The following is a 15,316-nucleotide window of genomic DNA, read 5'->3' as shown; positions in this document are numbered from 1 at the left end:
ACTGAGGGATTGAACCCAGGTCTTCTTCACTGCAGGTGGATTCTTTACCAGCTGAGCCACCAGGGAAGCCCAGGAATACAGGAATGAGTAGCCTATCCCTTCTCCAGCAGATCTTCCTGACCCAGGAATCGAACTGGGGTCTCCTGCTTTGCAGGCAGATTCTTTACTAGCTGAACTACCAGAGAAGTCCAAAGAATGTGTATGCTTCTGCTTTTGAATGAAATGTTCTGTATGTATACCTATTAAGTCCCTTTGCTGTAATGTATTATTTAAGGCTTGTGTTTCCTTGTTGATTTTATGTATGATCTGTCCATTGTTGTAGGTGGAATGTTAAAGTCCTCTAATATTATTGTGTTACTGTCAATTTTCCCCTTTATGTTTGTTAATATTTGATTTATGTATTTAGCTGCTCTCATGTTGTGTGCATATATATCTTCAATTTTTATATTTTCTTGTTGGATTGATCCTTTGATCTCATGCAATGTCTTTATATCTTGTTACAGTCTTTGTTTTAAAGTCTATTTTTCTGATGTATGTATTGCTATTCCAGTTGAGCTATTTCAAATCCTGAAAGATAATGCTGTGAAAATGCTGCACTCAATATGCCAGCAAATTTGGAAAACTCAGCAGTGGCCACAGGACTGGAAGAGGTCAGTTTTCATTCCAATCCCAAAGAAAGGCAATTCCAAAGAATGCTCAAACTACCGCACAATTGCACTCATCTCATATGCTAGTAAAGTAATGCTCAAAATTCTCCAAGCCAGGCTTCAGCAATATGTGAACCGTGAACTTCCTGATGTTCAAGCTGGTTTTAGAAAAGGCAGAGGAACCAGAGATCAAATTGCCAACATCCGCTGGATCATGGAAAAAGCAAGAGAGTTCCAGAAAAACATCTATTTCTGCTTTATTGACTATGCCAAAGCCTTTGACTGTATGGATCACAATAAACTGTGGAAAATTCTGAAAGAGATGGGAATACCAGACCACCTGATCTGCCTCTTGAGAAATTTGTATGCAGGTCAGGAAGCAACAGTTAGAACTGGACATGGAACAACAGACTGGTTCCAAACAGGAAAAGGAGTTCGTCAAGGCTGTATATTGTCACCCTGCTAATTTAACTTATATGTAGAGTACATCATGAGAAACGCTGGGCTGGAAGAAGCACAAGTTGGAATCAAGAGTGTCGAGAGAGATATTAATAACCTCAGATATGCAGATGACACCACCCTTATGGCAGGAAGCAAAGAAGAACTAAAGAGCCTCTTGATCAAAGTGAAAGAGGAGAGTGAAAAAGTTGGCTTAAAGCTCAACATTCAGAAAACGAAGATCATGGCATCTGTTCCCATCACTTCATGGCAAATAGATGGCAAAACAGTGGAAACAGTGGCTGACTTCATTTATCTGGGCTCCAAAATCACTGCAGGTGGTGATTGCAGCCATGAAATTAAAAGACGCTTACTCCTTGGAAGGAAAGTTGTGACCAACCTAGATAGCATATTAAAAAGCAGAGACATTACTTAGCCAACAAAGGTCTGTCTAGTCAAGGCTATGGTTTTGCCAGTGGTCATGTATGGATGTGAGAGTTGGACTGTGAAGAAAGCTGAGCGCAGAAGAATTGATGCTTTTGAACTGTGGTGTTGGAGAAGACTCTTGAGAGTCTGTTGGACAGCAAGGAGATCCAACCAGTCCATCCTAAAGGAGATCAGTCCTGGGTGTTCATTGGAAAGACTGATGCTGAAGCTGAAACTCCAGTACTTTGGCCACCTCATGCAAAGAGTTGACTCATTGGAAAAGACCTTGATGCTGGGAAAGATTGAAGGCAGGAGGAGAAGGGAATGACAGAGGATGAGATGGCTGGATGTCATCACCGACTCGATGGACGTGAGTTTGAGTGAACTCCGGGAGCTGGTGATGGACAGGGAGGCCTGGCGTGCTGCGATTCATGGGGTCTCAAATAGTCGGACACGACTAAGCCACTGAACTGAACTGAGCTGATGTACTTACTGCCATTTTGTTAACTGTTTGGAGGTTGTTTTGTAGTTCATTTTTGTACCTCTTTTCCTTTGCTCTTTCCCCTTGTGACTTGATGTCTATTTTAGCATTATCTTTGGATTCCTTTCTCTTTTGTGTGTGTGTATCTATCACAAGTTTTTGTTCTGTGTTCCCATAAGGTTTACATAGTAACAGGCTGTATATGGTTGGCTGGTGGTTTAGTCACTAAGCTGTGCCCAATTCTGGGAACCCCATGGACTGTAGCCTGCCAGGTTCCTCTGTCTATGGGATTTCCAAGGCAAGAATACTGGAGTGGGTTGCTGTTTCCTTCTCTAGAGGATCTTCCTGACCTAGGGATTGGACCCAGGTCTCCTACATTACAGGTGGAATCTTTACTGAATGAGCCTCCAGGGATAGCCTGTGTATATAGGGAATTGTTCTAAGTTGATGATCTCTTAAGTTTGATCACATTTTGACCCTGCATTTTTTACTGCCCCCATCTCTCCTGTTTAATGCTTTTGATGTCGCATTTTACATCTTTTTTTGCTTATTTCTTAACTGCTTATTGTCAATATAGATGATTTTACCACTTTTGTCTTTTAACCTTCCTTTTATCCTTGTAAGTGATTGATATATTACCTTTACTGTATTTTTGCTTTACCAATAATTTTTTTTTTTTTGGTAATTCTTACATTTCTAGTTATAGTCTTTTTCTCCATTTAGAAAAGTCCCTTTAACATTTCTTGTAATGCTAGTTTAGTGGTGCTGAACTCTTTTAGCTTTTGCTTGTCGGTAAAACTCTACCTCTACGTATAACCTGAATAATAGCTCTGTTTAGTAGAATATTCTTGGCTTTGGGCTTTTTCCTTCCATTGCTCTAAATATATTGTGACACTCTTTTAGCCTGCAAAGTTTTTGCTAAAAAGTAATCTGACAGTCTTATGGAAGTTCTCTTGAATCTAAGTGGTTACTTTTCCCATGCTGCTATTAAGATTGTCTCTTTATCTTATTTTTTGCCATTTTAATTACATGGTGGATCTCTTTGGTTTGATCTTGTTTAGGACTCTGTGGTTCCTAGACCTGGATGTCTGTTTCCTTTCCCAGGTTAGGAAAGTTTCAGCTAGTATGTCTTTAGATATGTTCTTCGCAATTTCTCTTGCTCTCCTTCTGGGACTCTATAATGTGAATGTTAATATTTTTAATGTCATTTCAGAAGTCTTGAAAACTGTCCTTGTTTTTTAAAAATTCTCTTTTTTTTTTTGGTTCAGTTTGGGTGTTTTCACTACTCTGCCACTTCACTGATCTATTCCTATCTTCTAATCTACTATTGATTTTTCTAGACTCTTTAATTTCAGTTATTGTGTTCTTCAGCTCTATTTGGTTCTTCTTTCTATATTCTAACTATTTGTTAAACTTACCACTGTGTTCATCCATTCTTCTCCTGAGTTCATTGAGCATATCTATAATTATTACTTTGAACTCTTTATTGGGGTAAATTACCTCCACTTCATTTTGTTTTTTTGGGGGGATTTATCTTGTTCCTTCATTTGGAACATATTCCTCTGTCGCTTCTTTTTGTCTGATTTTGTTTTTATTTTTATATATTAGGTAGACGGGTTAGTTTTTTGATCTTGAAGAAGTAGGCTTGTGTAGGAGATGTCCTGTGGGGCCAGCAGGACACTGTCTTCTGGCCACCACATCTGTGTGTTCTAAGGGTACACCCTATGCAGACTGCATGCTCCCATTGTGGTAGGGCCAACTACTGTGGGTGTGTTGGTGGTTGGGCATGCCTCCAGCCCTGTTGGTTCCTAGGCTCTGCCTCATATGTGATCTCATTGTGGGCACATTCAGGTCTCAAAGCAGCTGGCTGTGGGTCCCAGAAGGTCCTAAGGCTGGTGCTGGCCTGCTGGTTGGTTAGAAAGATCCTAGGGTGACAGGAGTGGGGCTTGGGTGGGCCTAGCTGGAATCTTAATTTATTTTAATTCACATTTTTTAAAAAGTATCTTTTGGTTAATGACATATTTTCCCTTTTCATATTTACTGTACTCTTGAAAGCACTTTATTCCACTTGATTAAGCTGTTTATCAAAGTGCTTTTGGGTTGACAATTCTGATACTGTTAGCATGGTTTTTTGCATCCTTTTATTTTTCAACCCATTTGTGTCTTTATATTGAATGGATCTCTCATAAGCAGCATATCACTGGGTATTACTTTTATATGCAATCTGACAATCTCTTCTTTTTAATTGAAGTATTAACTCCATTTATATTTAATGTAATTATTGATTTAGCTGTGTTTCTGTCAGCTTGATATTATCTTCTATTTGCTTTTCCTCTGTTCCTCCTTGCCTATATTTTTTGGGGGTTAATCTGCAACTTAGTGCTCCATTTTATTTCTTTGATTGACTTCTTAGCTCTAAGCCCTTATTTGTGTGTGCGTGTGTGTGTGTGTTTTCTAGGGCTAACACTATGTTTCCCTGGCAGCTCAGAAAGTAAAGAATCTGCCTGCAATGTGGGAGACCTGGGTTTGATTCCTGGGTCAGGAAGATCCCCTGGAGAAGGAAAAGGCAATCCATTCCAGTAATCTTCCCTCGAGAATCCCCATGGATAGAGGAGCCTGGTGGGCTACAGTCCATGGAGTTGTAAAGAGTGGGACACAACTGAGTGACTAAGCACACACAAGACTACGCTATGGTTTTATATTTTCATGTGTGTTATTGTGTGATCACTTCTCCCTTTTTGAAGAAAGGAATTTTGTCTTAGACTTCTCTCATATCATCATTATTCATTCATTCAATTCATTTATTCATTCAACATATTGTTATCAAACATCTACTGTGTACCAAGGACTTCTAAGTGTTAGAAATACAACTGTGATCCACACAGATATGAAGCCAACAGTCTGCTTGGAAATAGATAAGTAAGTAGGAAAGTTTTCCCAAAGGAGGAAACATCTGAACTAAGCCTTGAAGGCTCAACAGTGAAGTTCAATTTTCTTCAAGTGAAGGGAATAATATCAGATTGTTTCAGGTTGTGGCAATAGTGATTTCAAAGACCCAGAAACAGGAGCTACTGGTAATTTGCTCAGGGAGTGGTAAGACATGCAGCATGACTGGAGCAAAGTGTTAGATGGAGCAAATGGGGTGAAATGTGGAGTATGGAATAGGTTGGCAAGAAGTTTAAGGAGTCCCTATGATAACTTTTAATTTTTTCAGGAATCTAGAGCTATATCCATGATATTCATGTTATTAATGTTCACTAGTTGAATAACTGAAGAGATTTTGCACAGAATTGTTGCCTATAAACCATGTACCTTGTCCAGTTGTCTATAATGCCTGTTTTCACTTTGGGAGATTTGTCTTTTGGAGGTGAAGACATTTTGATTTTCAAATCCTATTATAAAAGAAGAATATATTATTCCAGAGGAGTGCTTTCTGTAACATAACATAAGCAAGGGATTTTCCAAGGTTATTGCAGAAGAGAGCGTGCATCCGTTTGCCTACACCTAGATTGCCTCAGATGGGAAAGTGCTCCTCATTTTACATATATTCTTCCCCTGCCCAGCTTTATTGGGATATAATCGCTCTATAACATTGTGTAATTTTTAGGTGTACAATGTGTTATTTTTCTGTTTTTTAAATTTATTTTTAATTGGACGATAATTGCTTTACAATATTGTGTTAGTTTCTGCCATACATCAACGTAAATCAGCCAAGGTATACATATGTCCCTTCCCTCTTCAACCCCCCTTCCACCTCCCCTCCATCCCACCCCTCTAGGTTGTCAGAGAGCATCAAGCAACGTGTCAGTTTGACACGTGTATATATTACAAAGTGATTACCACAGTAGCATTAGTTACGTCCTCTATCTATTTACATAATTACCAGTTCTTTTTTATGGTGAGAACACTTAACAAGTCCACTCTTAGCAACTTTCAAGTGTATAATACAGTATTGTAAACTATAATCGCCATAATGTACATTAGATCCCCAAAACTTATTCATCTTATCACTGGAGGCTTTTCATATTTTGACCAATAGCTCCCTATTTCTCCTGACATCCAAACCCTAACTCCTGACGATCGCTATCGCACTCTCTGTTCCTATGAGTTTCTGTGAGTTGGGCATTAAGCATTTATATTTACTTGGCTGCATCAGGTCTTAGCTGCAGCCCGCGGGATCTGTATCACATCATGTGAGGTCTTCTGTTGCAGTGCATTGGACTTTATAATTGTGGTGCGACAGCACCAAGGGCACGGGCTTCAGCAGTTGTGGCACGTGGGCTCTGGAACACACGCATTCAGTTGTCGCAGTGCACAGGCTCTGTTGCTTCACAGCGTGTAGGTCTTAGTTCCCTGACCAGGGATAGAACCTCTATCCCCTGCATTGCAAGGTGGATTCTTAACCATTGGCCCATTAGGGAAGTCCCGAGTTAGGTATTTCTAGCTTTCACACATAAGTGATATCATACAGTACATGTCTTTCACTGTCTGACTTGTTTCACTTGGCATAATGTCCCCAAGGTCTGCCCATGTTATCACCAATGGCAGGGTTTCCTTCTTTCTCATGGATGGATAATATTCTACTGTCTATACAACTGACCCTTGAACAAAGCAGAGGTTATTTCTGCTGACCCCCCAGTGCAGTGTAAACTCATGTACAGATATAAATGGACAACTGTAAACTTGGATACCAATGGGATCCAAGGAGAGCTGATTCCAGGACCTGGCACAGATATTCAAATCTGAAGATGCCCAAGTCCCATAGTCAGCCTTCTGCATTTGTGGTTCTGCATCAGTGGATTCAACAACCCTGGATCATATAGCACTGCAGTTACTGAAAAGAACTGTATATAAATAGACCCACACAGTTAAAACTGGTTTTATTCTATGGTAAATTATATATACACTTCATCTTCTTTATCCATTACTTAGATTGTTTCCATATCTTGAAAGTGTTAGTCACTCAATCGCGTCTGAGTCTTTGTGACCCCATGGACTGTGGCCCGCTAGGCTCCTCTGTCCATGGGATTCTCCAGGCAAGAATACTGGAGTGGATAGCCTTTTCCTTCTCCAGGGGATCTTCCTGACCCAGGGATCGAATCTGCATCTCTTAGGTCTCCTGCATTGGCAGGCAGTTTCATTACCACTAGCGCCACCTGGGAAACCCAAGATTGCTTTATCATGCTTTATTTTACTTTCATTCTCAAAGGATAATTTTACTGAACAAAGAATTCTTGATCCTTTTCTTTCACCACTTTCAGCCACAAGGAAAGCTCTTCCGTTCTTGGTTATTGTAAATAAAGCTGCCATGTACATGGGGGTGCAGATATTTCTTTGAGATACTGATTTCATTTCCCTAGGATATATACCCACAAATGGGATTGTTGGATCATATGGTAGTTCTATTTTTAATTTATTGAGGAACTTTCATACTGTTTCTATAGTGGCTGTACCACTTTATATTTCTACTAACCATGTTTTATGTAACTTTGTTAACACTTGGTTCCCAGTGAATCAGATGGTAAAGAATCTGCCTGCAATGCAGGAGACCTGGGTTTGACCCTTGGGTCAGGAAGATCCCCTGGAGACTGGAATGGCTATCCACTCCAGTATTCTTCCCTGGAGAATCCCATGGACAGGGGAGCCTGGTGGGCTACAGTTCATGAGGTCACAAAGAACTGGACTTGGCTGAGTGACTAACACTTTCACTTCACTTTCAACACTTGGTTATGTCTTATCTTTTTGATGATAGCCATTCTCATAGGTGAGAGGTGTTATGTCCTTATGATTTTGATTTTAATTTTTATGGTAATTAGTAATGTTAGCACCTTTTCATGTACTTTATGTCTTGTATTCAGTTCCTCTACCCATTTTTAAATTGAATTGTTTTTTGTTTTGTTACTGAGTTCCTTATATATTTTGGATATTAACCACCTATCATACACACAATTTTCAATTTTTTCTCCTCTTCCATAGGTTACCTTTTCATTTTACTGATTGTTTATTTGCTGTGTAGATGTATTTTAGTTTGATGTAGCCCTACTTAATTGTTTTTACTTTTTATTTTGCTTGTGCTTTTGACATCATATTAAAAAAAATACCTGCTGAGACTATTTCCCTATGTTTTCTTCCAGGATTTTTATGGTTTCATGTCCTATGTTTTAAGTCTTTGATTTAAAAGTGTGGGTTGTGTGTGATAGGAGTGCAATTTTATTCTGTATGTGATTATATGGTTTTTCCCAATACCTTTTATTGAAGAGTTAATCCTTTCTTCATTGAGTGTTCTTGACTCTATTGTCAAATATTGGGTGACTGTGTATGTGAGGGTTTAGTTCTGGCTCTTAACTATGTTTTATTGGTCTATGAATCTTTTCTTATGCCAATATCATACTGTTTTGATTAATAAAGCTTTGCAGCATACTTTGAAATTAGGAAGTATTATGCCTCTAATTTTCTTATTCTTTCTCAGGATCGCTTTGGCTATTCAGGGTCTTCTGCAGTTTCATACAAATTTTAGGATTGTTTTTTCTATTTCTGTGAAAAATGCCATTGGAATTTTGATAAGCATTGCATTGAATCTATAGGTAGTTTTGGGTAGCATGGGCATTTTAACAGTATTTATTTTTCTGATCCAGGAACACAAGATATCTTTCCATTTGTTTGCATCTCTTCAATTTCTTTCCTCCAAGCCTTGTAGTTTTCAGTGTACAGATCTTTTACTTCCTTGGTTAAATTTATTCACAAGTATTTGTTTTTGATGCTACTGTGAGTGGGATTATTTCTTTTTCAGATATTTTATTTTAGTGTATGGAAACACAACTGGTTTATATGTGCTGATATTTTATCCTACAACATTATTAAATTTGTTGATTAGTGATAATGGTTCTTTTGGTGGAGCCTTAAAAGTTTTCTATATATAAGGTCATATCATCTATACAGACAATTTTACTTATTTCTTTCCAATCTGGATGCCTTTTATTTCCTTTTCTTGTCAATTGTTATGGTTTTGACTTCCAATACTGTGTTGAATAGAAGCAGTGAGAGTAGGCATCATTGTCTTTCTGATCTTAGATGAAAAGCTTTCAACCTTTCACCACTGAGTGTGATATTGTGTATGGGTTTGTCAAATATGGCCTTTATTATTTTCAGGCACTTTTCTTCTATACCTAAGATTTTTCTTTTTATTATCATGAATGGATGTGGTATTTTTTTTAAAAATGTTTTTCTACATCTGTTGAGATGATTGCATGATTTTGTCTTTTATTCTGTAAGTATGGAGTATTTATTTAGTGTTGTTGAACCATCCTTGCATCCCAGGGATAAGTCCCACTTGATCATGGCATATAATCCTTTTAATGTGTCATTGAATTAAACTGGCTAAAATTTTGTTAGTATTATTACATTGATATTTATTAGGGAAATTGGCCTGTAGTTTTCTCTTTTTTTTCCTTATATCTTCCTTATCTGGCATTGGTATCAGGTAATGCTGGCCTCATAAAATGAATTTGGGACTATTTCCTCCTCTTTAACTTTTTGGAAGAATTTGAGAAAGACTGTCATTTAACTCTTCTTTACTTATTTGCTAGAATTCACTACTGAAACCATCTGGTTCTGGGCTTTTCTTTGTTAAGAGATTTCCAATTAATGATTAAATCTCCTTACTCATAACTGGTTTGTTAAGATTTTCTGTTCCTTCATAATTCAATCTTAATAAACTGTATATTTCAATGAATTTCTTCATGTTCTCTGTTACAGAATTTGGTGGTATATAATTTTTCATAGTCTCTTAAGATTTTTTGAATTTCTGCCTACTCTTTCTTTCATTTCTTTTTTTACCCTTAGACTAGTTAAATGCTTGTCAATTTTATCTTTAACATCCCCCTCCCCAGCTTTTTGTTTCATTGGTCCTTTCAATTGTTTTTAAATATTGTATTTCACGTATTTCTTCTCTGATACTTATTTCCTTCATTCTGCTTTGGTAGACTTAGTTTGTTCCTTGAAGTATAAAGTTATTGCTTGAGATCTCTCTTTTTTCTTAATGAAGGCATTTATCACTATAAACTTTTATCCTGGAACTATTTTTGCTGCATCCCATAGGTGTGGGTATGTTTTGTTTTCATTTGTTTCAAGATTATTTTTATTTCCCTTTTGATTTTTTCTTTGACCCCTTGGTTGCTCAGAAGTGTGTTGTTTATTTCCACATACTTGTGATTTTTTTCAGCTTTCCTTCTGCTATTGATTTCCAGTTTCATACCATCGTGGTAAGAAAAGATACTTGATATGATGTTAACCTTCTCAGATTGCTAAGTCTTGTTTTGTGACATATCATCCTCTATCCTGGAGAGTATTCCATGTGCACTTGAGAAGAATGTGTATTCTATTCAGTTGGATGGAATGTTCTATATATGTTTGTTAGGTCCATTTGATCTAAAGGATATTTCAAGCCCAATGTTTCCTTATTGATGATCTGGATGATCTATTTAAAGTTGAAAGTGAGGTACTGAAGTCCCTTATAATATTATATTATTATCTATTTCTCTCTTCCTAATCTGTTAGTATTAACTTAATATATTTAGATGCTCTAATATTAAGAATATATATATATATCACCAATATAATTATCATATCTTCTTAATAAAATGACACCTTTACTATCATGTAATAACCTTTGTCTCTTCATACAGTTTTTGGCTAAAGGTATGCTTTCTCTGGGCTGGAAGAAGCACAAGCTGGAATCAAGATTGCCAGGAGAAATATCAATAACCTCAGATATGCTGATGACACCACCCTTATGGCAGAAAGTGAAGAGGAACTAAAAAGCCTCTTGATGCAAGTGAAAGTGGAGAGTGAAAAAGTTGGCTTAAAGCTTAACATTCAGAAAACGAAGATCATGGCATCTGGTCCCATCATTTCATGGGAAGTAGATGGGGAAACAGTGGAAACAGTGGCAGACTTTATTTTTTTGGGCTCCAAAATCACTGCAGTTGGTGACTGTAGCCATGAAATTAAAAGACGCTTACTCCTTAGAAGGAAAATTATGACCAACCTAGATAGCATATTGAAAAGCAGAGACATTACTTTGCCAACAAAGGTCCGTCTAGTCAAGGCTATGGTTTTTCCAGTGGTCATGTATGGATGTGAGAGTTGGACTGTGAAGAAAGCTGAGCGCCGAAGAATTGATGCTTTTGAACTGTGGTGTTGGAGAAGACTCTTGAGAGTCTCTTGGACTGCAAGGAGATCCAACCAGTCCATCCTAAAGGATATCAGTCCTGGGTGTTCTTTGGAAGGAATGATGCTAAAGCTGAAACTCCAGTACTTTGGCCACCTCATGTGAAGAGTTGACTCATTGGAAAAGACTCTGATGCTGGGAGGAATTGGGGGCAGGAGGAGAAGGGGACGACAGAGGATGAGATGGATGGATGGCATCACTGACTCGATGGATGTGAGTCTCAGTGAACTCTGGGAGCTGGTGATGGACAAGGAGGCCTGGCATGCTGCGATAGGGTCGCAAAGAGTCAGACACGACTGAGCGACTGAACTGAACTGAACTGATGTTTTCTCTGATATAAGTGTAACTACCCTGCTCTTTTGGTCTCCACTGTCATGGAATATCCTTTTACATCCCTTCACTTTGAACCTTTGTATATTCTTAGAGCTGAAATGAATCTCTTTTAGGCACATAGAGTTGTGTCTTATTTTTTCAGATCCATTCAGACACTCTATGCTTTTTGATTGGAGAACTTAATGCATTTACACTTAGAGTAGTTGCTAATACATATGGACTTTCTAGTGCCATCTTATTGTCTTCTGACTGTTTTGTAGTTCCCTTGTTTCTTTTTTCCTCTCTTTCTGCCTTCCTTTGTGAATTGATGATTCTCTGTAGTGTTATGATTTGATTCCCTTCTCTTTATCTTTTGCAAATCTTTTGTAGTATTTTGCTTTGTGGTTACCATGAGCTTACACAAAACATTTTATTGATATCAGTTCAGTTCAGTTCAGTTGCTGAGTCATGTCTGACTCTTTGTGAGCCCATGGATTGCAACATGCCAGGCCTCCCTGTCCATCACCAACTCCCGGAGTTTACTCAAACTCACGTCCATTGAGTCAGTGATGCCATCCAACCGTCTTATCCTCTGTCGTCCCCTTCTCCTCCTGTCTTCAATCTTTCCCAGTATCAGGGTCTTTTCCAATGAGTCAGCTCTTTGCATCAGGTGGCCAAAGTATTGGAGGTTCAGCTTCAATATCAGTCCTCTGAATGAACACTCAGGACTGATTTCCTTTAGGATGGACTGGTTGGATCTCCTTGCAGTCCAAGGGACTCTCAAGAGTCTTCTCCAACACCACAGTTCAAAAGCACCAATTCTTCGGCGCTCAGCTTTCTTCACAGTCCAACTCTCACATCCATACATGACCACTAGAAAACCATAGCCTTGACTAGATGGACCTTTGTTGGCAAAGTAATGTCTCTGCTTTTTATATGCTGTCTAGGTTGGTTATAACTTTCCTTCCAAGGAGTAAGCATCTTTTTATTTCATGGCAGCAATCACCATCTGCAGTGATTTTGGAGCCAAAAAAAGTAAAATCTGCCACTGTTTCCACTGTTTCCCCATCTATTTGACATGAAGTGATGGGACTGGGTGCCATGATCTTAGTTTTCTGAATGTTGATCTTTAAGCCAACTTTTTCACTCTCCTCTTTCACTTTCATTGAGAGGCTCTTTAGTTCTTCTTCACCTTCTGCCATAAGGCTGGTGTCATCTTCACATCTGAGGTTATTGATATTTCTCCCATCAGTCTTGATTCCAGCTTGTGCTTCATCCAGCCCAGAATTTCTCAGGATGTACTCTGCATATAAATTAAATAAGCATGGTGACAATATATAGCCTTGATGTATTCCTTTTCCTATCTGGAACCAGTCTGTTGTTCCACGTCCAGTTCTAACTGTTGTTTTCTGACCTGCATAGTTTCTGCATAATTTCTCAAGAGGCAGGTCAGGTGATCTGGTATTCCCATCTCTTTCAGAATTTTCCACAGGTTATTGTGATCCATACAGTCAAAGGCTTTGGTATAGTCAATAAAGCAGAAATAGATGTTTTTCTGGAACTCTCTTGCTTTTTCCATGATCCAGTGGATGTTGGCAATTTGATCTCTGGTTCCTCTGCTTTTTCTAAAACCAGCTTGAACATCTGGAAGTTCACGGTTCATGTATTGCTGAAGCCTGGCTTGGAGAATTTTGAACATCACTTTACTAGCGTGTAAGATGAGTGAAATTGTGCAGTAGTTTGGGCATTCTTTGGCATTGCCTTTCTTTGGGATTGGAATGAAAACTGACCTTTTCCAGTTCTGTGGCCACTGCTGAGTTTTCCGCATTTGCTGGCATATTGAGTGCAGCACTTTCACAGCATCATCTTTCAGGATTTGAAATAGTTCAATTGGAATTCCATCACCTCCACTAGCTTTGTTCATAGTGATGCTCTCTAAGGCCCACTTGACTTCACATTCCAGGATGTCTGGCTCTAGCTGAGTGATCACACCATCACGATTACCTGGGTCGTGAAGATCTTTTTTGTACAGTTCTTCTGTGTATTCTTGCCACCTCTTAATATCTTCTGCTTCTGTTAGGTCCATAAAATTTCTGTCCTTTACTGAGCCCATCTTTGCATGAAATGTTCCCTTGGTATCTCTAATTTTCTTGAAGCGATCTCTAGTCTTTCCCATTCTTTCCTGTATCTGACAAAGATACTATTCAGAAATAAAGGAGAGATAAATATTTTCCAGATAAAAGCAGAAGGCTTCATTACCTCTAAACCTACATTAAAGAAATGCTAAAATGAGTTATTCAGGCTGAAATTTAGATCTGTGATCTGAAAAGATATGAAAATATACAGCATATTGGTAAAGTAAGTATATAATCAAATTCAGAATGCCCTACTACTATAACATGTAGTGTGTTAGCCATGATGGGTGAAGCTGTGTTCTCTCCCTGCTGTTTACCTGGGGCCAAATGGTGAGGCAACAGCAAATGTTTAAGGAGAGCTTGCCATGTGCCAGGACCTGTTTGGGTGCTTTACAAACATCTTCTCATTCACTCCTCACAACCACCCTGGGTGTGATTATATTTATCTGATGTGTGAATAAGTGAGGCACAGAAAGGTTAAATGTAATAGATACAGGAATAGAACTTTCCTCTATTCCTTTGCACTGGTCACTGATGTAAGCTTTCTTATCTCTCCTTGCTATTCTTTGGAACTCTGCATTCAAATGGGTATATCTTTCCTTTTCTCCTATGCTTTTCACTTCTCTTCATTTTCACAACTATTTGTAAGGCCTCCTCAGATAGTCATTTTGCCTTTTTGCATTTCTTTTTCTTGGAGATGATCTTGATCTCTCTCTCCTGTACAATGTCACAAACCTCTGTCCATAGTTCATCAGGCACTCTATCTATCAGATCTAGTCCCTTAAATCTATTTCTCACTTCTACTGTATAATCGTAAGGGATTTGATTTAGGTCATACCTGAATGGTCTAGTGGTTTTCCCTACTTTCTTCAATTTAAGTCTGAATTTGGCTATAAGGAGTTCATGATCTGAGCCACAGTCAGCTCCTGGTCTTGTTTTTGCTGACTGTATAGAGCTTCTCCATCTTTGGCTGCAAAGAATATAATCAATCTGATTTTGGTGTTGACCATCTGGTGATGTCCATGTGTAGAGTCTTCTCTTGTGTTGTTGGAAGAGGGTGTTTGCTATGACCAGTGTGTTCTCTTAGCAAAACTCTATTAGCCTTTGCCCTGCTTCATTCTATACTCCAAGGTCAAATTTTCCTGTTACTCCAGGTGTTTCTTGACTTCCTACATTTGCATTCCCGTCCCCTATAACAAAAAGGACATCTCTTTTGGGTGTTAGTTCTAGAAGGTCTTGTAGGTCTTCATAGAACCATTCAGTTTCAGCTTCTTCAGCATTACTGGTCGGGGCATAGACTTGGATTACCATGATATTGAATGATTTGCCTTGGAAACAAACAGATTATTCTGTCATTTTTGAGATTGCATCCAAGTACTGCATTTCAGATTCTTTTGTTGACTATGATGGTTACTCCATTTCTTCTAAGGGATTCTGTGCTTTGCTGGAGCAGCCTTGAAGAGATACCCCATGTCCAAGGTCAGAGAAACCCCAGTAAGAGGGTTAGGGGCTGGAGTGGTGGTGAGGAGATACCCCACATCCAAGGGCAAAGAAGAAGCCCCAGCAAGATGGTAGGAGGGGCTAATTCACATTTAGAATCAAACCCCATTCCCACCAGAGATGCTCAGAGGGCTCAAATAAACTTTGT

The sequence above is a fragment of the Bubalus kerabau genome, chromosome 17 (genome assembly GCF_029407905.1).
Source record: "Bubalus kerabau isolate K-KA32 ecotype Philippines breed swamp buffalo chromosome 17, PCC_UOA_SB_1v2, whole genome shotgun sequence".
NCBI lineage: Eukaryota > Metazoa > Chordata > Mammalia > Artiodactyla > Bovidae > Bubalus > Bubalus kerabau.
Note: the sequence above shows the minus strand (reverse complement) of the source record.